The sequence below is a fragment of the Oryzias latipes genome, chromosome 1 (genome assembly GCF_002234675.1).
Source record: "Oryzias latipes chromosome 1, ASM223467v1".
NCBI classification, from domain to species: Eukaryota; Metazoa; Chordata; class Actinopteri; order Beloniformes; family Adrianichthyidae; genus Oryzias; species Oryzias latipes.
This window is the reverse complement of record NC_019859.2, coordinates 31,909,221-31,934,742: the sequence shown is the minus strand read 5'-3', so window position 1 is coordinate 31,934,742 and position 25,522 is coordinate 31,909,221. Positions and strand designations below refer to the sequence as shown.

Here is a 25,522-nt window from a genome sequence, read left to right as displayed (position 1 = left end):
CTCTAAATTATTTCTAGATATGAGAGGGTTTTTAGACTTGAGAAGAAGCGCTAAAGCTCACATGTGACCACACAATGAAGAAAAAAAAAGGGAAAACTCAAGCCCCAGCAGATGGTAGTTTGGCAGCTGTGCTTTAACCCTTGTGCTATCCTAGGCACTTTAACATTGGGAGTTGGGTCATCTAGACCCACTAGACAGTGCTCTGAACCTTTTTTCTTCAATGATTTGTGATCTTCACTGGTGTCCATGGATTACCTGAAATCTTTTCACCTTTATCCCCCTTTGTCATGTTAGGGAGAACACCTCAATGTAAGGGTGGGGTCATCTAAGATAGCACAAGGGTTAAAGTTGTTTCAATAATTTCAATATTTTTCTTCTTCCTTCCAAAAACAAAGTCTTGCTTAGAGTTTAATGGAGGAACATTTGACAGTAGAATACATTTCAGCAGCAGCAAAGAGGTCCGTAGAGGTTTGGCGAAAGAGTTGAGTAAGCTCGAGTGTTGTCTGGACAACAATGTGAGCATTAGTGTTGACCCAGAGTAAAAGCACAGGTTAAGTGGCGGACTTCCAAGAATGGAGCTCTGGGTTGCTCCACATGGCACAGTAACTATAAGAATTGTGATCACAAATAGAAATGGCGTGAACTCTGCCTGGACCCAACACACTGTGATCAATCCAACTTTTAAAAAGATCTCTGGTGCAGAGACTTGAATGCTGCATCCTGCTGTGCCGCTTTTAAGCAATGTTCAATCGATTTTTCAATATTTTACCAGAGATCCTGAGATTAGAACTCTCGGTTTGTAATTGCTAAACCTGCAAGGACTCAGGTTGCTTTTCTTTCGGAGTTTACTGCCAATAATGTAAACTTTAGTTTATCGGATTGCTGACCTGTTTCTTGTTTGTGTTTTTCAGCTCCACGGATAAAACCACAAAATAAAACAAATATAGCAGCACACGAGAAATCCCAGTATTTTTTTGGGACGCATATTCTCCCTGTAAATTTCAGAGGCATAAAACATTTTTTTTCTGTATTTTCCTAAACATGCCTTCAGGCAATCCCAGATCCAATGCATCACTGTATATTTAATAATTCAGCACACCCAGGGACTTTATGCTGAATGCCTACATTTACTGCAAACTCCAGGTATTTTCACATCTGCACGATTGTTCCGTTTGTGTGAATCTGTTTGTGACTCAGTGGTAAAACACGAGTCCAGCTCAACACGGTCTGCTCCCTGCTGGCTGCGACAGCATGTCATTCTGCTCTGTCACTGTGGGCATTCAGAGGCTCAGTGGATGGATCACACACAAACAAGTGCTCAAAAACATTACAAATAGCTGAAGCAGATGCACGGAACAACAAACAAAAAGAAAAACAAAAAAAAAACAATGCTCAGAACCAGTCTGCAGCAGCACGCTCTGAAAGACTTTACAGGAGCATTGTTAGGCTTAAACATTGACTTTGAACTGAAGCGTAGTCATATGCAGCATACAGACCTGGTGCACTGATGTTCACTATTGCAGCACAGCAACAGCATTCTGCTGCAGGCCTGATATTGAAATAAGAAGACTTAAAAGAACAGCCCCCGCCCTCTCCATGCCTCTCTCACTTTTTACTTTATATATTAATATATATATGAGGAAAACTGGGCTTTATAGAGGGTTTCCTCCTTCAGTCAGCTTTCCCAAACATGAAATGCTTTCTTATTAACAATATTCTTTGGAGCAAATAAATCTGCTGTCGTATCATCCCTATTTATAGGTGCTCCAGAAAAGCTGGTCTAATTTGTCTCTGTCTAGATTCATCTACAACCACTGATGTCTGTCATTTGTTCCACACCCAGGAGATTAATTAGCGAATGTTAAAAATGGAGGACAAAATGAGACAGAGAGCAGCCAGACAAGAGTGAAACCCTGCAGAAAGCAGGGGGAGGAATACAAGTGAGGAACACAGAACATTCATGTGAGGAAGTTTGGAGTGGCTGTCATCTCTTGCCGTCATCCTATCACTTGATCACAAAAAAACAACCACCGTATCAAGTCTTAAAGGATAAATAAGCCTGGGAATGTACATTTGAATGAATAAAAACAAATATTTCTTGCTAAATTGAATGCTAAAGCCTGAAGAGCATGATGAGGGCTGATTTAACATGGCTCGAATAACTTTTTCACTTCCTAAAGCTTTCTACAGTAATTTAATGTAAATGTTTACTGATGGAAAAAATTGATGTTAAGTCTAATCTGCTACAATATGTGCTGAAAAATGCAGAACTGTTCAATGTTGAATTAGGGGATATTGGATATGTTTTATGTTATATTAATACAAAACTATGATGATAAAAAAAAATGTAAATGTGAACATAAATGGCTCCTAAAATATATGTTGACTAAAAAGGTCATAATAACATAACTATTGAAAACTTTATTTTTATGTTGAAACTTTGTTGTAGAGTTTACAAGTTAGAATTCCAGTGTTTATCCAGTTGATAAACAGTTGATAAACAGTTGAAATGATCTTTCTTCTTTAAAGCTTTCAGTTTTTAGCTCTCATTTTCCCCAATATAAAGCTTTTTCCTAGGTTTCTTTTTCTAACACATTTCAAAGCAAAACAAAGAGGTCACACCTCCTGAAACAGCTCAATGTTCTTCACCATCATGGTTGAAGTACCGGTAGCTAAAATTAGGCTCTTAGAACCAAGAACAACAGAGAACAGAACCTTAAAAGGAATTATCTCTGTCTCTCACTCAGATAATTACTGCATTTTTCAGTGCATAAATTGCGTTTTTTCCCCCCGTGGTTTGGCCAGGGGTACAACTCATGTGATTTTTAATAAAAAACATAAATAGGCTCAATTCTTCTTTTCTCACTAACAACTAAATGCCGTTTCGTGGTAGTTTTCCACTAACAACCACTAGAGGGAACTGTGGGTGTGTGTATTAGTATTTGATTCTGACAGCAAAGCAGAAGAAGAAGAACCGTCCAAAACAAAGATGTAGGAGAATCTGATCATTCTCCATTTAGTTTGAGGATATTTTTCTAATTTGGATGAAGACATTATTATTCCTGCTCTTATATCTTTCCTTCCTCGGACCAAAGTGATAAAATAAGTCACTAAACTGAGTTCCAGAGACATTGACGTACCACTGAAGGCACCGGCATTCAGTGTAGACGGTAAAGATCTTCTTAGAGAAAAGACTGAACGATCTCATGAACCCAGGCGTGGAGACATAACTACCGATGCTTTTGTAGAGCTCTTCAAAAATACTAAACGTAACACTCAAAGTCATTCATGTCTTCCGTGAATTGTAAATCAGATAAAGGCCTACGATCAATGCCTCCATGTAGCAAAGAGGCCAAAAACTTGACTGGAGCTTCTCCCACATGTTACTAGCGTTTAGATCATGAACACATTTTTAGACAAACACTGAGCATCAAATTTTGGAAATTTGCAGGTCAAAGGGAGAAGCAGACACAAATTTGACGTGTATTGAAAAAGAGGCAGCAGAAGTGAATTGGATACATCATTGGATACATGAATCATGCTTGGTGTGAGCAGCGGGCTTGGTGGGTTTGTTCAGAAGTGTTTTTTCTCCTAAAAGTGCGACTTATACTTTGAAGCAACTTTATGTAAGTTTTTTTCTTCTTTATTATGCCTTTTTTTTGCTCCAGCAACTATACTTCGGTGCAACTTATATTCTAGGAAATACAGTACATCCTCCCTTTTATCATAGAAGAAAAAATAAATTACAATTTTTGTAGACTGAATTTCATTTAATTTTAATAAACATAGGTTAAGAAAAAAATTCAAAAATGTACTAAGTTAAAATATTCTTACAATTATTCTTAGGCATCCAGAACCACATAACACATTTTATAAATCTTCATTTATTATTAAAAAAAAGGGAAAAAAAGTCACAAAATTATTTACAAATCTGCAATAAAGCTAAAGCAATATAAGCGTAATGGTTGACAAAATGATGCTGTGTCGCTGCCACCCCTCTCTGGATGATTAAAGATGGTTTTGTAGAGCAAGACCGAATAAAGTGAGACAGATAGGAGGATGCAGCATTTCCATTAAGACACTGTAAACTGTAGGTCAAGGGGCTCAACAGTCGTAATGCCTCGTGTGTGCGTTGGTGACTTCCACATCACCTATCCGTCATGATTTGTATCATGTTCCATTGAACACTGTATTATGGTTTATTTTATTATGATCTCGTTTCATTCCTTTAATCATTTCAGCCTGCTCCACCCATATAAATGACTGCAATGTTTGACAGATCTGGAAAGTAATACAGCTGTTTAAACCGAGTTGTATTGATCAAATGTTTATGTTCTAACAGCTCATCTCTTCACTGCAGTCGGCTCTGTGGCTTTAAAGAAGGGAGAATGAAATGGTCAATGCACTTCGCGGAAGCAACCATCCTCCCCTTTGCATCGGTTGATTCATTCATAAACATTCATTTATAAAGAGAGAAAGGCACCTCTTAATTCTGTTTAAATATTGTGTTTAAATATTGTTTTCTTCCTGGGTGATGAGGCTGTAGTTGGTATCTGCAGATGTCTGGTGAATTGTGTTTTTTGGCAATTGTTGTTAAAAGTGTTTATGCACCCCTTTTTTTTAATATGACTGAAACAATTGTGCGCCTAAGGCCATCTGTCTTTGTCTTCTCTAGAATTTTTAACAATGTTGCAGTCATTGTTTTGACAGAATTCCAAAAACTTTTTTCTTCCCTTGTTCACAGATTTGATTGCCTTTGCCCATCTCTGCAAAACCGTCTCTCAAGAACACCCAGTGACTAATTATGTTGATTGATAATAGATCCATGACATAATTCCTTGTGAAATCAGTGTATTTGAGCGACGGTTTTGCAGAGGGAAGATGGGCAGAGGCCATCAAATCTGTGAACAATAGAAGAGAAAAGTTTTTGGAATATGCACAAAATGGACTAATTTGAAATAAGCGTGTCAAATCATCCTGTTTCGTATTAGTGCTGTGAATAAAGTATTGGTTCTTGTATGCTTGAAGTCATTACGTTTTCATTGGGGATTTTACAATCTTATCACGTGATCGGGAATCTGGCCTGATCATGTGGTTCCAGACTCGATTCAAACTGGGCGTTGTCTCTCAATCAGGGAGTGGACATTGTCTGAATGCTGTGGAGCATTCACAGCATTCGCGTTCCTGTTTTTTTCCGTACTCTTTTAGGACGTCCTTAACTTTTCAGCCCATTCAGCTGTTCCACTCATTCAACTATCAAAATGTTCAGCTCCTTCAGGAGATAGGTAGACAAAAGTTTCAACTGCCGTACATACCTCTTCAACTTTTTAAACTATCTAGCTTAACTACCGCATTTTTAGCTCCATTGAAAATGGCTTACACAACCTTCAAACTCAACTCAAAGCTTTCAGCTTTATAAAACAATAGAACTAACAGTAGAACTCAAGAAGGCTTTCAACTACAGAAACCATTCAACTTTTAAACTATTCAGCCGAATTTTTACTTTTAAACCTCCTTAAGGCTTTTGAGGTATTCAAGGTTAAATTCCTCATGTGACTTTTGAGTCAGTATTCAGTTATGAATGAAAGGATTTTTTCTTGGCTTTTTGACTCTCTAACTCTGGAAACCCAGCCCCAAATATCAGGGAAAGGTGATGAGTTCTTTCCTTACCCCCATCGCATTTTTGGCAGAAAAAAAATCTTGAAAGATTTGTTTTATACTTGCAATTACTGCTGTACACCTGGGCATAAAAACATGAAATCTGCACTAGTCGTAGTCCATCATCTCTGGATTCTTACAGTGTTTTTACTTTTACTCTGAGGAAAATGGTCCACAAGATACTAGCTTATGTTTGAGCCAAGTACACAGCTATTTTTTCAAGGGGAGAGACGGACCCAGCTGCCTGTGTCTCCCTCTGTCTGCTCGTTTCCATGACGACCTCGGAAAACTATCCCACACACGCGCACATTTCTACACTTGTTTTCCACGAGGGCTGAATGTCGGGGTAGGGAGAAGTCGTAAGGGTGATGGGAAGAATTCGGATTCAGCCTATGATTTTCAGATGATGATCGCTTATGCTCAACTCACATTCAGACCTTCAATTCTATGCTAGGTGTTTCTATCCTCTAGAGAGGCCAGCTGGGAGGATCTTTGTGAGTGAGAGTTACAAAACCCACCTCGTTAGACACCCTTCCAGCACAATACTTGCTCTCTCAGTATTGTTCCTGCCTTCCTCCTACCGTCTCTGCTTCTTTTTCTTTTTTGTCTGGCCTCCAGACTGCGACACAGTCGGTTTCTGTCAATCAAAACATAGACAAGCAGGAGACGATCACAGGAACCACTGATGAGTGCTGTTGTGCTTCCTCACAGACCAACACCTTCACGGCATGACATTCTGTGAAGCATTTTTTAGTTTTGTGGCATTTGCTTTTCAGAATTAAGATGAATTTATAGGCTTAAAAAGTATCATTGTGCTTATGATGAGGCCCTATTCTGAGTAATTTAATCATTACCTTCTATGAGTGATTCACTTTAGGGAGGCTGAATTGAAAAAGCCCAAAAGCAATTACAGAAATGCAAAATGAATTTCTGCTCCCTTAAAAAAGAAGAAAATATATTGTCAACGTTGAGTCAGTTAATCAGTTAGCTAATGATACAGAATCTACCACTGCGGTTTCTTCAATTTTTTTTCCAACCTGTTCAAATTTTAGTGACTCAGCTCTTTCACCAACTCAAAAGAAAGACCATTCTGCACCACAACTGTGCCCATGATGGAGGGATACAAGAATGAAAATGAGCACAAGAATAGAAGTTTACGCAGAAGAGTTTGCGTGTGTCATACATTTAAGTAGGTTAACATTGTGACTTTGTCAAAAGGGACAAGGAAATGACTGTCTCCCCTCCTGCTGGGATAGTGGGGCGGTGGGGGGGGAACCTTGTGTGTGTAAGAGAGATATCCACGCAGATGAGAAGCAAATACATAGAGGGATCAACAAAGGACTAGGGAGGCAATTTCCAAGTGCAGGCATGCTGTAAAAGGATGTGATAGACAACTGCTGGAAGTGCATCAAATTTGTGTGTGTGTGCGTGTGTGTGTGTCATTGTGTGTATGAAGAAGAAGAAAGGGACATGGTAATATATCTCTACCATACAATCAGCAAACGGGGTTCATGATCCTGCCCACAGTGCTGGCCTCTTCCGTCATCCTCGCGGTAACTTCAGCAAGCATTAATGCACAATACTATGAGCTCTGGGATACTATAGGGATTCTACTGAACCCCATGTCATTTTATAAATAAATATATGATGAATACGAGCAGCAACTGAAGGAAACTTTGAAATGATCATTTCGAGTGAAAAGATTAATATCAAATGCAAATATTTTAGACAGCCTGTGACAAAAATAATACCAAACAAAATGCCGCAAATACACATAACAGTATAACAGTGATAAATTATAATTACATCTAGTCATGCATGTATTGCAGACATTTAACCAACAAATTACAAACATTTTTCTGAATCTGTAAAAAAAAATTTCGACACAGAATTATATACAAACTTGTTTTCTTTTTCATGGCTCAAATTCTCATGATCTCAGTGTACGCATACAGCCACATGGGGGCCACACCTTGGTGATGTGCTGGGATGCTTTATAAACATTCAGAAAACTACAGAATATAAAAAAACAAATAAACACATCACAGGGTCATCGTCATCAAAGCTTCAAAGGGAAACATGATATTGCACTCCTACTGTTCTGTTTTAGTAAACCTCAAAAGACCCAGACAGTGCTTGAATGCAGCTGATGTTAAATTTAGCATCGTATGGATCTATGTGCCTCTTTAATTATATAAAATCTGTGCTGCTGTAGAGCTGGCTACTTTCACTGCAGGCACAACATTTTCAGTGCAAACTTTGGAAAAACCATGCAGAAATGAGACTAGCTCATTTGCATTCTAGTATTCAAGTTTCCATGGTAACAACAAAGGTAAAAATCCTACACTCGATGTTACTAGAGACCGGACACAATATAGTCATATGAGATCAAGAGGGAAGCTTCCCTAAACCTAACTTGTATTCCTCTCTTTTCCCCTCAGTTCTCGTCTCTGAGCCATCACTCAATCGTTTCTTCCTGACCTCTGTCCTAACTTAGTTGTGTGTTGTCAGTACAGCAGAGAAAGCTCCCCTTCAATGTTCAGACGAAGAGTGTATGTGTGAGTGATGTGTGTGATGTATATCCAGCGGTCTCTCACGTCCAAGTCACTCCATGCAACACTCGTACATCAAGCTCTGAGCCTGCACCACATAATGGAATGAGGACTGACAGGCTGACAAAGTGGGCTTGAAGGCGAATAAGAGAAAAAACTCAGAACACAAGGAAATTACTGACATACATACTCTTGAAGGAATGACTTAAAATCACATCTCCCTTTTATTTCTCTTTCCGTCTCTCCGACCATGTAACTATAAGCTCTATATAGATAACACATGTTAGATTATATTGCTACTCTTTACATCCTGCTCACTATTTCACAGCTCTTTGAGCCTTTGTGCTTCCTACGGTTCTTCCACACTGCTTTTACACAGGCCTAAATCGCTGTGTATGTAGGTATGTTCATGCCTAACTCAGATACACATGAACAATTCATTTCATCAGCTAAATTTCAAAAAGTCATCAAGCATTTTCAAGCTAATTTGACGCCACAGTACAGAGCACACATGTTCAGAAAAGCTGCTCTCAGTAGCATGAGAAGCTGTTTTTACAGTTCTGACACATTAGCAAACTTCAAAACGTTCAACTAATGGACCACTTTCCCGAAGAACAATTCACATTGAGTGAGTGTTTTAAACAAACCACTTGGGCCAAATTCAATGCTAGAAGCCTCTTCAGGACTATTTTCAGTTTTTTTAAAAGAGTTGGTTGGGATTGTGGTTTGCATCACGCCAATTTAAAGCCAATTATATGGCTTCATGATGACCGTCTTGCTAGGATATCTTTCAAAAAACGGGCAACGCGTTCCAAAACATGGGCAACCTGCAATCAAGTCTAACAGATTTTTGGAACACGTCCAAGCAGTCTGATGGTCACCTGTCAGTTAAAATGTCATGGCTTTGTTTGTGTTTAACTGTAAATAAATAAGAGAAATAGAATTCTGAGGTCTAGCAAGCTGTTGTACTTGATGCGCAAATGTACTTTGATCAGATCAGTTGTACTTCAGTCTGGATGTCAAAGAACTAGGCCTAAGCTTAGGTAACACCAACCCATGCAGGGCTTGTCTTGAAAAGAAAAATCCCAAGTTTCAGGCATGCTTTAAAGCAGTGTTTTTCAACCAGTGTGCCGCGGCACACTAGTGTGCCGTGGGAGATGGTCAAGTGTGCCGTGGGAAATTACCCTCATTAATCATTCACTGATCTAAAAACATTTTCCATCTCCAGGAAATCAGCTCTTTGTTCATCCAAACAGGCCCTGATAAAACACTGAGTAGTGAGGAATATAAAAGATCTTAAAATTACTTTTTCTTTGTGTTTATTTGATTCTATTAAAGACATTTTGATAAGAATGACAGTATTTACCTGCAGCTATAGCGGTTTGCGGGAAAGTCCCGCCCCTTTACCTGTCTCCGCCAATCATTGTTGAAGGCTTAATCACATGTCAGCAGTCTGACCAATCAGAAGTGGTTAAAGTCTTCACTTCCTTGTTCTTAATTCTGCTCATAAAGTCTCTCAGTTCCAACAAAAATACCAGCTAAAGCTCGTCTTTAGCGGTGTAGCTTTCCACAGAGTCCGGTGTCAGACCGTGAACAAAACAATGAAGCTCACAGACGCGAGTCTTTCTGCCCTTTTTCGGCAGTTTTCACACTACATCTCCCATGATGCATTGGCTTAAAGGGCCAGTGTCCCAGCGCACAATGAGTGCGCGTGAAATGTCTAGAAACCTCAACGGACAAACAAACAGTTTCTAAATTTTCTAATTTAACTTTTATTTCATCTCTTAGAAAAAACAGCCGCAACTTCCTGCTTTTTTGGCCACAATTATCACAAAATGCACGTGAGATTGCGGGGGGGGGGGGGGCTGTCGATCAATAGAGACCATGAATTTCTGCTCATTTTTTTTTTTTTGGATGCTGGTGTGCCGCGGGATTTTTGTCAAGGTTAAAGTGTGCCGTGGCTCAAAAAAGGTTGAAAAACACTGCTTTAAAGTACATTTCCAAAGATTGGATGCAAAAAAACAGAAGTTCATGCTAATGTTGATAACACTTTAGAATGTAGCCCTTGTTGCATTGAAGCATCATATCTGAAAATAGGTGAAAACAAAAGAAAGCTTTTACCTCTGACAACTTCATAGTAGTCCCATAAAAAAAAACATGTTTCATATCCCCCACTCACAGGTTTATTTTAAATTCATTTCTTCACAATGTCTACATATTTATTTACATCATTCCAAACTGCAAAAATTCTGTTATAAATGGTGTATGGCGTATACTTATATAGCACTTTTCTACCTTATTCAAAGGCCCAAAGCGCACAGTCACCGTCCCATTCATACACTGATGGCGGGTCCGCTGCCGAACACTGATGCCAACCTTCCATCAGTGTCTTGCCCAAGGACACTTCGACACATGGGCGGCCAAGGCAGGAATTATACCTGCAATCTTCCGATCAGAGGTCAAATGCCCTACCACTGTTCCACGGCCGCCCCATTATACTATAGAAATGTCTTTATAGATTCTTGCTCTACATGTATTTGATTTTGACTAAGACGAGGATGTATGAAGAAAAACAAACAATTACCATTACTTTTTCTTTAATTCTAGAATAAAAATATTGCACACAGTAAGATTACCTTCAATATATTTGGTTTTATGCAATAGGAGAACAACACAATGCAAACCAAGAGGCATTCTAAATATGCATGAGTTTGAAGTAAAAGTACAGGATCACCCCTTGCAGAAATATTCTTGATAGACTCAGACTTTAGCAAACTGAGCGCCTGTTTGTTCCACCATTGGGAAGCTTTTGCAAGCTGATGTAAGCTAATAACATATCAAACGGATACAACTTTACAGCAATTTTTTTCAAGTTTATTTAACCTACTATCACTGTACATCTTATTTAACTTTCAATGTGGACATTATGTGGTTCATACATCCATTTCTTGAGCTGCCATTACCGTTTTGGGGTGAAGGTGTTGCCAGAGCCTGTCCTGGTTAAAGATGGGCGAAGGCAGGGTACACCCCAGACATGTTGTCACTTTGTCGCAGGGCCACACACACACAAACACACCTAAGGACACTTTAGAATAATCAATTAACCTATGAAGCATGCTTTTGGACTGTGGGAGTGCCTGAAAAAGGCGTGGATTTGAACCAGGGCCTACTCGTTGTGAGGCGAGAGTGCTAACCACTGATTCTTAAATAATAACATACGTGCGTGTTGTATTTTTCCAAAGCGTGGGACACTTTTCTCATGGTGAATTTGATGATTGATTATCCTCAGCATTTTAATTTGCATGGATGGAACTGCCTGAGCTGAGAGGTTAAGTGAACAGTCAGAGTATTTTTTTAAAGATATGCCTTGGCCACCTTTTTCTGGAACAGTTCCTAAACGACAGGCTTTGCCTTCCACATGCTGCATGCACCATCCCACTACCCAGTGCACACAATATAAATTATTGCAATTATTCTAAGCAAAATATGATGACAGCGATTAAATGTGAAATAGGTCAGGGACAACTATTTAGAGCTGACCACTTTTTTTCTCTCAATATATTTTCTTTTTCCCAGAAAATCTAGTGGATATAAGTTTAGCTCAGCTCCAGTGCCATACTTGATTGTTGTGTGTGCACTTGTGAGTTTCCATGAGTGCATGACAGCCATGTGATCTATGGTCCTTGGTGTCACTACACTGCCTTTGCTGTGAAGGCGTCCCGTACATCATTGGTGCATCTGGTGCCCTTGCAAAAACAGCAGCACACAAAAACATCCAAATAAACACACGCACACAAAGTTGTACTCTGTCCTGGGTTTTCTGTCTTTACTTCAGTTCTACGGCCATCCCCTCCAACTCAGCAGGTCTCTGGTTACCCTTTGATTCTTCTTTTTGTTTCTCTGTTTACTTCTTCTCATCCTTTAGCTGTCTTCTTCATCAATTGCTCCTACTTCTTTTTTTCAACTATAAGCTGAAAAAGGCCAATAAAGCACATTATAGAAAGCACATTTATTATAGTAATGAATCTACACGTTTGAATTCATCCCTAGAAGTAGGTCTGTGATTTGATGTCTGTCATTTGGCTATTAGCTGTGTTGACTCGCGTTTAAGCGCCCACTTTCAATAAAAGGTCTATGCAAACACACGTCAATCTGAATTCTGCGCCTCTGTGTTCAGAATGCAAACGTTCACGCATCGCTAGGCATGTTTTTAAGTCCGGTCACAGGCTAACATACAAATCGGGAGTTCATTGATCACATGCTGGAAATTCAACCGGTTGAACTTCTTGACGCTCAATCACGACAACGCTGAACTGTGACCTAGCAGGGACTCAGATTTGGTAGTGACGTATAGGTAGCTTTCTTTTCAAAACAAAGTGCCAACCGTTGTAACCCCGATCACAAAGGAGAAATTAATAATTGCGTTTTTTTTGCCAGACCGGAATTATATCACACAGAGTCTTTCATATATCGGAATAGAGCTGTGAAAGAAAAAAGCCTGGAGCAGGATTTGTGAGATTTACACCGCTTTGACTTGCGCACCATGTCTCTACGATTGTGATGGCATGGCAAACGCTACAATAGAAACAAAAGAAGACAACCCTTCCTGCTGCTCCCTGCTTGTCTGTTGTGTGAATACCACAGTGCTGTCATGAAACCACGGATAGTGCGTTCTTGGATGCGCCACACGCGACCAGCGTGAACCTCGCAATTCTGAATGGCCATTTTATTAAAAATAAATAAATAAAAAGCATTCAGTCCTGGTTTGGTGTCATAACACAATTGTTTTCAAGTTATTTCAGTCTGTGTGCACTAGTTATTCAAAACCCCCATAAAACTGGACATGAGTTTTAAACTGACTACTGTCTGCCATGAAGGAGAAAGATGGTCTACGACGTAATGGTAGGTGCACTCATTAAGACACTGCCGTTGGAGAACCATGTATTAGGCTGTCATCCGTTTGTCATATAAATGTCTACCAGTGAATATTAGACCTGCTGGTTTAAATCCCTTTTAGTAAAAATGTTTTAAGAGTTAGGGCTGTTTAGCAGGGATCCTGGCCGAATTATTTAAGAAAATAACTTTTTGTGACACATATTGTCTGAAGGGAGAGGCTCCAAGTTAGCAGAATCCAGCCCAATGACCATTACGATCCAGAGTTATTGGCTCAGAGTTGTTAGTGTTGATGAGATGCCTGTTATTAAAATCATTTTCTCCACCAGCCCCTTAGACCACTGAAGTGCCGAATTAATTCTGAAGAGAATCTGAGCAAGCGAAGCAAAACAAAACATCACAACTGTGCAAATCCTTATCAGTCACTGTCGATTGAGGATAAAAGTCCTTGAATTTTCTTGTGTCAGATGACAGGGTTTCCAAATCTCCCAAATTAATAAGCATGGTTCAGTAATAAAGGGAACTGCTCACATGCAGTGTTGGACAGAGAGGTGTATTTGATTCAAATGAGCAACAATTTTACAATTCACACAACACAAAGAGATGCTGGGTGGTGTTGTTATCACCATGGAGCAGCTTTGCCCAGAAATTCCTGACTTAATATGGGGAGGAAAAAAATGCCTCCTTTTCTGTGAAGTGGCTTGTGCTCCACAGAAACTTTGTTAATAATGAATCTCGACATGGAAGTATTGTCCTGGTTCTGCTGTTGCAAAACATGACTTCATGAAACCTTTGCTTTCAGGAAAAAAAAGGAAAAAGCAGGGTGAGCTTGTTCAGACTGTCAGCTAGCTGCACAGCACAGGCACACCCTTGCTAGCAAGACGGGGGCATTTCTCACAGCGCACAATGATCACCACATTTCTGTGGGATGTGAGAATATTTAATCAAGGCAGCAGAGTCTGGATCAGGGCAGACATAAAGAATGCATGGGACATACAGAAACCTGCACTATGAGACACGCAGAAGCCCAGTGTTCCAGCTCATTTCAGCAGCACATCCTTTGGCAAGCTTGTCTCGTCTCTCGGCGACTTTCCTGCCACGGGAAACAAAATCCAAAGGCCATTTTTCTTGCAACTCTGTGCTAAAACATAAACACATCAGTGTTTATGGAAGAGAAACAAGCGGTCGAGCTGCATTCAAAGTAACAACCTCATCCCAGATTAAAGGAGACTTGGAAAGGCTATCAGCCTTAATTTTCTTCTAATGTTTTGATGGATTTGCTCAATTTGGCATAATGTTATGGATGCTTGAATCCAAAGACATTTTACAAGTGCCTGTTTTCATAGCAACTGGGCTCTAATTAGGATTGCAGCACTAAACGGGGAGTGCCATCAAAACTGTGGTGTTTCTGCAGAATGTGGCCGCTTGCTTGTTCTGTGACTATTTAAGATCAAGCTGTTTTTCATTTACAGAGATCTGAGGATAGGTTTCAGACTTCTTTCTTTTTGTTTGAACTTCAAAAACAAAATGGCATTTAGCTGAACAGATTTTAGAAATAATTTCCAGAACCGTTCTTTTAATTATTCTTTTTATCTGTAAAAAAAATTTGTAATGACTGACAATTTCCAGTTTACTACACTTTTAGTTCATTTAGTTAAGGATGATTAATAGTAGAATTATTAAAAACACAAAGTTTGAATTGATTCACTTGTATAATTGTGAATTTATAGCTTTCATTTTTCAGCTTTACAACATAACAATTCATTTTAGTCTTTTGGTTGAACCATTTGAACTGTTATGTTGCGTTCACACCATAAAAGCGATTTGCTCGTCCAATTTGTGTTGGCCGGCCCTCTTTTGCTGCGCAGAAAAATCGCTGCTCGCCACTTTTTCAAAAGGGTTTTTATAGCTTGACGCCCCAGATGCATGTGGGAGGAGCTACTCACAAACGGTTTTAGCCTGCAGTGTTGCCCGTGTATTTCTAATTTTCAATAAATGAAGGACATGGATGGTATTTAGAGCTCAGGTTAATTTATTTTAAAGAGTTCCACAAAAAGCATCAGTAATCACGTCTTCATGTGTGGGTTGATCATTCAGAGTCTCTGCCGGTACGGTGAGGTTCACTCCGGCTGCAGAGCTGCGTCTGACTGACTCCCGCTTTTGCGGTCTTTCCGTGTCTGTGATTCAGTTTGAAAGCTGGCTGTCCTGCTTTAAGAATGATATTAGGAGACCTTTTTAATTACAGTCTCTATGAAAATAAGAAAAATGTTACAAAGTTCAGGAGACCTAAGTGGGCTGCCTCTCCAAGCCGCATTGGCTCTCTCCTTCTGGGGGCCGGAGTAACGAGCTCACGCGCTCCAGGTCCATGGACCCTGTGACAGACCGTCTAGGACGCACCCGCCTTCGCAGCACCGGAGACAGTCTGTCGCAGGGCCCATGCTCGATCCACCATATTGGATGTATGTTCTACCTGCTGTTTGAGTCACTGAAAATGTCCCAGATTGGTTGACGCGACCAAAGTTTAGATATTTGAACTCTGGCCGTGCCACCCAAATTGCATCGCACCACTGAAATGCTGCTGCTGCTGCTGGACCGCTGTACCACGCCCGACACTGACATCACCTTGCAGGACCCCTGCTCACAAATGCACCATTAAGCATGTTTCAGATGATCCAGGTGGACGCAGCGCAGCGCAGATCGACTGGTGTACGGTGTATGCGGATTAGCCTTTTGCTCCGATGTCGCATGTGCGCCATCACAAATGTATCGCGAGAAAGGGGCGGGTGCAGGGTGCCTACCAGGGCGGGCGCAGATGGGAATTTGGTATTACGCAGACCTGTTTGGAAGACTACAAAACAATGGATTGTTGGAAACGGTGTCCTGACAGTTTTTATAGTTTGAAGTGGTGCTGATCAGAAACGACTGTTGGTCAATGAAAGAAATCTGTATTTTGCAAATAGTGAATCACTGATGACAAAATAAACAATATTTGTATTTATATGAATGATTGTAGTAACTGAAATCCACAGAATAACTTCATTTTTAGAAATGATCTTACTTGAAACTTTAATTCTTTTATTTTTTCCACTGTTAAATATTTTGGTTTTAATGCTAAACATCAGACACACATTTGCCCCCGTTCCTGTTCTCGTTCAGTCTCGCTGAAGTTTAGTGTTCGTCTTTATCCCAGGTGCCCTTCTCTGCCCCCGCCTGCATTCGTCTGGTCTTACCAACGATCCAGGAGAGGTGCTGGTTCATCTCAAACACGCCTATTGACTTTACAACGAAACTGGCCGCCTCTGCCGTGCAGATTGCGTTCGGTGTGAAGGCAGCATTAACAACTTTAATGACCTAAAGGGGTATAGATTAAACCTTTTCACAATTGTTACTTCTTCTGTAGATTAAACCTTTTCACAATTGGTACTTCTTCTGCAGTTTTCTCATGTTGTTTCCGAAGTTAAACAGACAACAAAGCACAAAAACAGACAGTAAAACTTGAAAACATACAAAGTTTTTTTCTAACAATGACATTAGTGAAATCTGACTGTCCAAAAAGCAGAAACTTTGTTTTTCTATTCTTCAAAAATCAAACTGCATTACAATTGTTGCTCAAACAGATCATCAACTTGTATATAAAACATTTGGCTGTATTTGTGAGATTTCATTTGTGAGAACACAGAAATTAAAGCCAGTTTTTGCTTTGAGACTCATGTCTGGGACCTCGTTTTTGTCATGCTGCCCTCAGGCTCAGCTAGTTTTCCTTGTCCTACATCATATTTTGGGAAATCTGCAAGAAAAAAAAAGTGCCCAACAGAACTTAAGGGTTTTAAAATAACTTTTTGTTGTGAGGTGACCGTTTTCACCAAGTAGAGATTAGATGATGGTTTTACCTTATTTGACATATTGTATTGAAGTGTGGGGAAATACATATGAAACTAATATAATGCCCTTAATTCTACTACAGAAGAGAGCTATTCGAATTATTCACAAAGCTAATTTTAGAGATCACACAAATGATCTTTTTATTAAGTCAGGCTTATTAAAACTTAAAAATTTAATTGAATTGCAGACCTTATTAGTTATGTTTAAAGCCAGAAACAGAGATTTACCAGAAGACCTACAAAAGCTTTTTATTTTTACCACAGGAGATGAAAATCATAGGAGAAAATATGATTTCAAACAACAGATTGCTCGAACAACATTAAAGCAAAAGTGTTTGTCTATAGCAGGGGTAAAAATGTGGAATTCCCAGGAGAATCAGTTAAAAAGTTGTCAAAATATTATTAAATTTAAACGCATGTATAAAGCTAAACAAATTAGTTTGTACAAACTTGACTGTTGAATGCAATTTTTGGAATGTATGTATTAAATGAATGGAATGTATTTACTGTGTAGTGGAACTGTACATTGTGAAATCTGAGCACAGGTGATGGTGTGAGAAATGTAAATGTAATGTTTAAAAGGGAGCAGATAATTATAAGAATTTTGTTCTTCAATTCTGCTCCTTTCCAATCATGAAAATGTTCAATATGTAAGACAAACATGTAAACATTTGAACATCAATTTTCATGAAAGGAACAAATAAATAAATAAATAAATAAATAAAAAAAAATGATGTCTTTGTTGTTTTCAAACATGCCTTTTCTGGACGCTCACTAACTGTCACACACACACAAACACACACACACACACACACTTGGCAGATAAGAAAGAAGGTAGGACTGCAGGGGCTGCAGCTGGTATTCTGGATGAGGACCTGGCACAAGAATTAAAAAAAAGAGACATTGAAACTGGACAGAAAAGAAGGTGGACAGATGGAGGGATGAAATGAAATGGTGGCTAAAGGGAAAGAGACAAGCAGTGATGATAAGGCTTCAGCAGATTGGAGAGAAGTGAGGCTGATTGAATGAAAAAAAGAGGAGTTAATAGAGAGGAAGGGCAACAGATGGGTGCTCCCTTGTTTCTCTCTGCTGACCCCTCTTTTTCATCAAAATGGGATTTTGGGGCACAAAAGAAGGACGCTGATGAACAACGTAAAGAGGCTCGAGGCGAAAGTCAACCCCAGCCTCCTCACTCCTTCCTGTTTATGAACGCTTTGGGCTCATTAAACTGCCATCCCCCTTTTAAACCAAAATCACTCTTTTGAGGTTTGTTCCAGATTATTGCTTTTTTAATGTCTAATAAAATTATATGACTTGTTTAAACAAATTCAGCTCGTTAGCTTGGTTAAAAAATCATTGCAAGCAGCTCCTGAAAAAAGTATGAGGATCTCACCTCACGTTCTACCTAAAAATGATGTTCATGAAATTCATCTTTTTCCTGCAAAACAGCTTCCAGTTGCAAAGTTGAGTTATGTTAGCAGTGGAAGACTTTTTTAGAGCATCTGCTACATGTCGTAAATACTCAATAATGGAATGATGGGCCGAAAAACGACTTGCTTCCCTACCCCTACTGCTCAAATTGCAGGGTCATTTGAAGCTGTTGTGGTGCCCAAAAGTGTTTTTTATTTTTTTATTTTTTTGGCGGGGGGTGCTTATGTGGGGGTTAACGACGTAGGGCTGGTAGAGTTATCCGCATCATGCTGTGGCAGGGAGGACAAATGCAGTTCTGGACGTGGGTGCGCTCTGAAGCACAGAAGTAAGTAATTATTGTGTTCCGAGCGCTGGCAGCTACGCGCTACTGTAGATGACCAGCGATTATTTATGAAGTCATTGAGTGGTAATGTTCTAAAGACACAATTTTTTCCATAACTCTCCGCTTGGAGGAATCAATGTAGGGCAAGGGAAGGTATTCAAATTCGGCCATGGTGTTAAACCAATCTGTGAACATCTGGAATACAATTCTAGTTTCTTCTCTTTTTTACTGGAACTGTTCAAATAAATGAGTGAGCTTGAACTCTAAAGCATGTAATAAGGGGGTGGCAGTAGATTACTGAACAGTCGGGGGTCATTGACAGAAAAAGCGTGCTCCACCCACCCCATGTTTACATCCTAATCTGAACACATCCAGCAGACGATCAAAAGACTTTGAAAACTCTGAAATGGCTGCAAAATGTGAACATCTACGGGAGCTGGGGTTGAAACACTACTTACTTTGATTTGACAGTTTTTCAAAAGACTTTTTCTCCTTCACCTCCACGCCCAAACCTCCCTCCATGCACTGACATTCAGCACAGCCCTCTTTCCATGCATGAGTGTGACAGATGTCCTTGGCACCTGTCTTTCTGTGACAAGAAAGTGCCAGCCCAGATGAACTCCCCACCACATGTTTACCACCACAAACAGTTAATTTGATCACAAACCTTTTTCTGTCCGCTTCTATGCTTTGTCAGCGCCCCCTTCTCTCAATCGAATTAGTCGTGTCGCTGTCTCACCCTTCTTCCTTTCAGCGTCAGCGATAACAAATTCAGCTCAGAAAGGTCACTTTTGTGACTTTGATTCTCCTGTTTTGTCTTTCGCACTGAGTCGTCCCACATTGTTCTCATTGTCTCTAAATGGTTTTGCTTTGCAAAAACAAGCCTCGGCTCCCCTTCTCCCGTCTCTCTCTCTCTGTTCTGCCCTGCCAGAAAAGCCCTGGGGTTAAAACATGCTGCCATCCGCTGCTGTGACAGGTGTGCTTGAGTTCAGGGGAAGAGGTTACTTCATTACACGGCTGACATCTGTAGCAGCTGCGACTGTGTTTGTCTGCTTCATAAAAATAAAAATCACACGTGTGTACAAACATCTGTTTCCACGTGCATAGAAAAAAATACAAACTTCAGTTTTGTGGAAGATACCTTGAGGACTTTTGGCCTAAAGAAGCTGCAATGTAGCCAAGTCAATATCCATTTTATTCTCACCTCATGCAGATGGATGTTCTGTATAATCAGTGACAATTAGTATGACCTGTGCACAGGCCCTGCATGTGCACAGGTCATACTAATTGTGTTGCATGTGCGGTTTTGTTGCTATGCTAATCAAAAATTGAGTTAAAATGTTGTTGGAAGTTGCAAAGGATCCATAAAAGGAATTTAAAGGAGTGATTATGATGCAAAGTGACATTTTCTCATTACTAATTTTTAAGAAAATCTGACAGGAATGTGCAGCACATGTTATAGTGGACCTCCAAACACCATGAGAGTTCTCTGTTTTGTGTTGTCAGCATTTCTTTCAGCATGTCACTGATACAGAATGAGGAAAACTGTTAACCTTTGTAAACTTTAAACTCACAGAGTACCGAAAAGTGATGAGTAACATTAGTGCCAAAGCTGCAGATTGAACTGTGCTCATTGGCTCTTTAGCGCCTCACTCTGGGCTGTCCTACACTGTTGCTACTTTGCTTAACAGATTTTCAATAAGGTTCACGTTGTCTTACTAACTTATAAAACTTGTACTGTAAAATCATTAAGTTGAATTAAATTAGTCATGTGTCTTTTTTTGGCTTCATGTCGAACCTCATCAGAAATTATTGTCAACATGATAAAAACGATGAAAAGTCACTTTTTAAGAGTCTAATAAACAGCAGTTTAATCAATAATAATAATAATAAATAATAATAAAAATAATAAAAATTAATAATTTACATTGTCAGCAAAGTTTGACTCATTTATCAAAGACTGTCTTTTTTTTAAGCTAAACTAAAATATAAGATGCTTAAATTCTCTGGACGTACATAGAAATAAAAATATTTAAACAAGTAAAATAGATTTTTAACAAAGCATTTGAGTTATTTGGGTTATTTGTTCCTCTTGTTTGAACTTATTAAAACACAGACTGTTAATTTAACATTTTGACTATTGCATAAACAAAACAAGCAAATGGTTATGAAACAAATGCATGGAACATCTTTAAATCATTGATTAAAGGATTATTTTTTTTAAGTCTTGCACTCATGGTAACATTACCTGTCAGAGTTTTTCTGTGCTGTCAAAACTTTTAGAACTACAGACTTTGTGAAGGTCTAACTTGACGACTTTCCCAGCACTGTTGTATTCTGTGTAGCTCCGCTGGTCAAGGATGACAGTTTTCTCATATCGCTGTTAAATGCATCACTATGAAGTGGCCAAAACAGCATCTTTAATTGCCTGGGAAAACTTCTACTTTTCCTTTATGATTATTTTCTGTGTAATATCCTTTTTCAAACAGGCGAAAAGGCTAAATTATTTCCAAAATAATTCAAAATGACTGAGCAAAAAAATCCTTAAAGCCTGACACATAAAAACACTTTTTAAACTATTGTTTAATGAGGCAGCCTGAAGTTAAGGTGATGTGTGGTTAAAGTGAAGCTGTGTTTCCAAAAATGCATCAAGCGCCTCACCTTTTTCATTTTTACTCAACTCGAGGTAAAATTGCCAAAGAAACTTTTTTTTAATTACTGAAAGCACAAGGCAGCACAAGAATCTGTGTGTTTATAGGTAAATGCACAGAATCTTGCAGCACGTAAATAAACAACCCTTTAACATTTAACAATCCACTGTTGACGTTCAGTGAATTACCACAACTTTTTTAACCATTTACACAATTCCATTGGAGACTAAAGCTAAGAAAAGCAGCCTCATGCTGGTATGAAGCACTTTCCAGTAGTAGAAGGTGTAATCCTTGTGCTATCCTAGGCACTTTACCATTGGGAGTTGGGTCATCTAGACCCACCAGACCGAACCTTTTTTCTTCAATGATTTGTGATCTTCACTGGTGTCCATGGATTACATGAAATCTTTCCACCTTTATCCACCTTTGTCATGGTAGGGAGAACACGTCAATGTAAGGGTGGGGTCATCTAAGATAGCACAAGGGTTAAAAGCAACTTTGACCCGATACCCAACAATTTTTTGGTAATCATGCAAAGGAATTATGCTATTGGAATTATGTTAGCTGTGTTAGCTGTGTTAACGGTCTAAGTTACGGTAGCTCTACGATGAAGATCCTGGCTACAGGAAAAAAACACATCCAGAACTACTATGGTAGCTCTGGATGTGTTATTTCCTGCTGCCAGCCACAGCACCAGTAAACAATAAAGTAAATCTTTTTTTTAATTGACAGATTTTTCAACTCTCCGTCATACAGATATACTGACTTAAGCCATTTGTGTTTATTGCTCCATCAGTTCATTGTATTTTAGTAAGGAAGTGAAGTTAATTGTGTGCTTTTGTGTCTTTTATAGACTCTCAACCGTCAATGTGCACCATTAACTTGAAATCAATTTTCCCTAAAGCATGTGACTAACAAAGCATTTATGATCGTTCATTGTGTTATCCCCTCATTGCAAGTGTGACAGTCAGATTCAAGCGGGCCAAAAACATAAAGATGCAACAAACTGTTCAATGAAGACAAAGATGAAACATACAAATGTAAGGGTGACATTTAAAGCTGCCAAAAACAGTTCTACCTCTAACACACACTGTTTTGAATGTAGAGGATTCCTTGCATGTTCAAGCTGCCTTGCAAACATGTGAACTTGACTGGAATTTTTACACCCACTCTGCAGAAACTGATGTTTTTCTGGAGCTCGCCCACAGATAATAACCTGCTTCAGGTACGCACCTGTACTTCTGTGATGCAAACACACTCGCACTCGCAAATCATGATTAAAGACTGAGGCCATCTGGCACAGTAAAGAGGGAGAGAAGGAGGCAGCCCTTAAAAGGTGGCTCATAGATCCTTCCCTTGATTCCTCGTCGGTTTGCTTCATCTCAGGTTGGCTTCATTATCCAGTTTGTAATTATTTTTGATTATATATTACATTAGTATCAATTTGTTCATGTTTTCTCATTCTTTCGAGGCAATGTGAGGCGTGACCTGTGAGAGAACATTATTTAGCCTGCAGCTGTGAGAGAACGAGTTCACATATAAAAAACTCTGAAATGTAAGCAACGTGATGTTACTTTAGGTTCATAGTTACTTAGCTTTATAATTGTGTTTTAGCTCAATCAAAATGTTATATTAACGTTGAATCATTTGTTTTTTAAATCCATTTAGTTTTAAAGCTATTTTTAGTCACAAGAGATAATTGCATTTACTGAAATCCCCTCGTATTAATAAAAAGAGCAGGAACAACTAAATTGCATTTTTGTGCAATAGCTGTCCTTACTTTTCAAGTATGAATGTCTTTTCTTCGGATTCTCAGTCCAATGACAACGTGCAAATAGGGTTGATGGATGAGGCTAAAGTGGTGGTGTGAGTGTGAAGGATGGGTCGTGTTGTGACAGTCAGGTGACATGTTCCAGGATCTTTACGCCTCAGAAGTAACAACAGCTTGGATGGGCTGCAGAAACGCTATGACCCAGATGAGAATTTTTGTTGGATGGAAGAAAACCACCCAGGAGAACTTAATGTGGTTCCCAATTTAGTAGGGCTGGGTTGATAAAATCGATTAATCGATCTGAATCGATCCAAACTTAATAAATTAATTATTGATCCTAAGAAGTAGATCAATCTTTTGTGCCTTTCCTTTTCCGGTGAACTAATGCTACTCTGATGAGATTTGGTGAGATTTGAAACAAATACGTTGTCCAACTGTAAAACTGCTAGACGGTTTGCAAAATACAATTGGAAGGTTCTTGGTGCATAACCTATTTACTCTGATACATCAACAGTTTAATTTAACAATAACAGTAGTTCAGCCAAAGTCAGCTAGCTTGATGCTAACGTTTAATGAAATTTCCGATTGGAAGGCTAATGCTAACGCTTGGTCGACCCAAACATACATTGCTGACTAAATGAACAGTTTAATTTACTCACAGGCATGAATTTTCCAAACTCTTTAAAGGAAAGATTTTTTATAGTAAACATTTTTGGTCCAAAGAACCGATTTTTGCTCAAACCTCTGTAATACAGTGTAATGTTAGAGTTCCACCTGGTGGCCAAACTGAAACCCCCTCCAGGAGAGGCAGAATATTTATTTTTGTAATATGAGCCACTTTCCAGCTTTTGCAACGGAGCTCCTCCGTTTGAGAAACCATGTAACACTTTATGGTGTTAACAATCTCCCTGGTTTATTATTTCACAAAAAAAGTTTCTAATACACATTACATAAAAGCCCTCCTCCTTTGTTTTGCGTGTCCACATAAAAATTCAAGTGCTTTTCCTTTTGGGTTAAAGAAAGGTGGAAGTGTGAGAGCTAAGCAGCTCCTAACACTCAGTGTGGTAGGCAGGTTACCTATAACTATGTAAACGGGACAAGACAGCTACTGATTTATCCATGGTAAACATAAAAAATATTTGAAAGTTAAGTACTTTTTGAGTGTTGTAAAACTTTCAATGTCACAGTTATTGTGTTAGCCCAGGGGTCGGCAACCCAAAATGTTGAAAGAGCCATTTTGGACCAAAAAAACAAATGTGTCTGGAGCCGCAAAATATTAAAAGCCCTAGTTAAGCCTTAGTTTGAAGGCAACACATGCAATATGTATCTATATTAGCTATATTAGTACATTCTAAGCATTCATGATTAAATGTTTATTTGCCCTGCAGTGCCTTCTGTGGAGAACGACGCGTCACGTGACTGCTCTGTTGTGCAAGTTTAACTTCATTACAATATCAATGAATTATGTTTCATTGCTTTCATAAAATTAAAGAAATGCAATAAAGAAATCCGATTTTTTATGTCATTTTTATTTTGAGGATTCGAACAAAAAACAAACAAAATGGAACGCATGACGTGCCCCTTCTCTGGGAACTAAACAGGGTGCAATAAAACGCAGCCTGCGTTTATAAAAAATAAAACAACTGCCTTTTGAAAAGGCAAATTATATAAAATCAAATGAATAAAGTTGAATTTGATTTCTGCCCAAATGCCAAGCAACTAAAAGGGTTTTGTTGCTATGCTAAGGGCTAAAAATGCCAAGGGTAAAACACGGCAGCATCCTTTTCTCTTTTCCGCTGTACATCTCTGGCAAAGACAGCCAGCTTGCGCTTGAAGCTTCAAGCATTTGCGGCGCAGTGTTTTCCCGCCCCTGGAGACTTTCATTCAGCTCGTTTAGGTGGCTTATCACAGTCATATCCACCAAAACGTGCAGCTTTTCGAGCTACTAAGTATCTTCCAGTTGCGGGTATTTCAACTTCAGGTCTTTGCTTTTCAGGAATGTTTTCACGTGTTCGAAACAGACGACAAAGTGACGCAAAACGTCACCCCTGGACAGCCATCGGACTGTGTTGTGTAACAGGAGATCAGAATATTCCCTTTCAATTTCATCAAGCAATGTAAGGAACTGACGGTGGTTCAATTTACATCAGCCACCTGCCTAGCGGTCCGCCGCCCTGCTGGTAGAAACGTGTGTCGCAGGCTATGACGCAAATATTCGTTGACAGAAATGTTGAAATGTTAGATTTATTCTACACATTCTTACAGCATTGGAAAACGTTAAGAACGTTTGTGTATTGTTTTCCCTCCTACAGAAACCATATTAAAACATAAAATGTATATCTCTCCCCTATCTTTTTACATTT

At 39.2% G+C, this 25,522-nt stretch overlaps 1 protein-coding gene across 1 annotated transcript in view; it reads right to left on the bottom strand.

Annotated features, from left to right (window-relative positions):
- Positions 1 to 25,522, bottom strand: part of sgcz (sarcoglycan zeta) — a 450,656-nt gene that overhangs the window by 231,146 nt on the left and 193,988 nt on the right. The gene's annotated exons all lie outside the window — the stretch shown is intronic.